We start from the raw sequence: 2,071 nt of genomic DNA, 5'->3' as shown, positions 1-2,071 counted from the left end.
AATAAATTATAATTATATGATGTAATTTCAGCAGGCGAAAGGAATATGTTTATCGGTGATGACATGCGACGTGGGCGACAAATAACTATGTACAATAGACGTTTAGGAACAGCAGAGCATCCGAGTCCAGGTATTTATCATTATAAATTGAAGCATTTAATATATGTATTAAACCACTCTATTCTGATATGTGTCATATTTTTTAGAAACAGAAATAAGCAGATCAAATCCCAGTTTGCATGATGAAGGATTTGGAACAATTGAGAGGCTCAGTATGGAGACTGATGAACAAGACACTGAATATTATAGCCATAGGTATGTATTGCTTTAAATCAATTAGTCTTGAGTATTTTCACTGAACCAACTCATCGTTTAGTCATAACAAGTAGAGTTGATCAAGAAATCACTACCTGTTATTTTTTCACAGCGATTAATTCATCGCAGTGACAATCTGTGAAAAATAAACGTAACGTAAAAATAAACTGTGATCTAGAGGGGATTGACACAAACGTGATATTAAAGAGCGACTTATATTTTGACATGTCGCCCGGCGAACGAACAAACTCAAATAACATTATTTTGTTCGTTAATGAAAGCTTGCATTCACGGGTTCCCATGAGCCTAGTTTTTATTGATATTTTTGGGAACCTATTTCAGTATGCATGTATGTTTAAAATAATTTTCTGGGAGTACGCTTAGGCCAGTATGTTTATGCCAGATCATGGGAACTTTGCCGAATATTGTTTAGGTGGATAGCCGAGCTTGCTAGCTTGCTACCGGCGACGCGAAAGCGACGGGTTTTTGATGCAAAGCTGTTCTTCGTTAGGCGGAATCGCTGACTATGCTCCCATAGAATGAGCATGCACAATTTTGCAAGTCCGGTGGCCCGCGCGGTCCGCTTTTGGGGTTATTAATTTAGTGATAAAAGTTCGGCACTGCTTGCGCCGCCTGCCAAATTCGTCCGCCTTTACCCCACAACAAGAGTGCAGGCGAATTCCCTTATGGATAAAATAAAATAGATAATTATGGAAGTCCAAGAAGTTAAAACTTTATCGCCTGATTCACCACGCGGCACGTCAGTTGTTTCTTATTTTTTATGATTTCTCTTTGGTAAAAATTGCTTTTTTTTTGTACACTGCATTATAAACATGAAAACCAAACTACTACAAAAACAACATATTTCTATAGCTCCTAAGCCCGATGCCGGATAAGCAATACCCTACCTAAGTAAACCAATAATCAAAAGGCGTCACCTTGGTAACGCGGTAATTTTTACAATGCGGACGCAATCTGCAGATCAAAACAGCAAAGTTTGCGGAAGAAAAACTAAACAGCAAATTACCGTCGCAATAGTAAAAGCAAAGATTTGCAGCATCAGGTTTTCCGCTCACTGTTTAGTCAATGTGCAGATTAACCTTATCTAAGTCTAACTATGTCTAACTTTTACGAATTAAGGAATAATGAATAGGAATGTTGGAGGTATGCGCATGCGGCACATTCCTATAAACAGATTATTTCTGCCGCCATTGTTTAGCTAAAACCTAAGCGGCTTAATACAAAAGGAAGAATTTGACGTCTCTTTGACAGATAAAAACCATTATTTGATTCCTTGATTTAAGCACAAGCCGGATGTTTTCAAGATAAGGATTGTTCGTCAGAGGTTGTTCAGCTTAATAATTGAAATTAATGAAGGAAATTACAGAAACATGAACGAACTGTTGGATCGGGTGGAAGAGCAAGTTTAGTTATGGGACAAAATATCGCTGCTCAGATTTCAAATKCAATTTWCTGATATCTTTTGCCAAATACGGAGCAAGCAATCCATGTAAACCAAAAAACTGACTTCGTCATTCTTGTGTMTTTAAAAAAATGCTCTTCATCCCACTCACTATTTACCACACCCTTTATTAAGGTGGCAATATAAGACCTTCTGAGGCTCTTTTCCGATTCATGGGGGCGATCACCAAAACGCCTACACCTACTACCCCTGTTAAGCTTCAAACCTGCACTAAGTAGACTAAATAATACTCCACTCAAACCGCTCAACATTGCAAACTCCGCAACTCAAACA

The sequence above is a fragment of the Dendroctonus ponderosae genome, unplaced genomic scaffold, assembly GCF_020466585.1.
Source record: "Dendroctonus ponderosae isolate FM_Combo_2020 unplaced genomic scaffold, Dpon_F_20191213v2 Dpon_F_20191213_5, whole genome shotgun sequence".
Taxonomy (NCBI): Eukaryota; Metazoa; Arthropoda; class Insecta; order Coleoptera; family Curculionidae; genus Dendroctonus; species Dendroctonus ponderosae.
Note: the sequence above shows the minus strand (reverse complement) of the source record.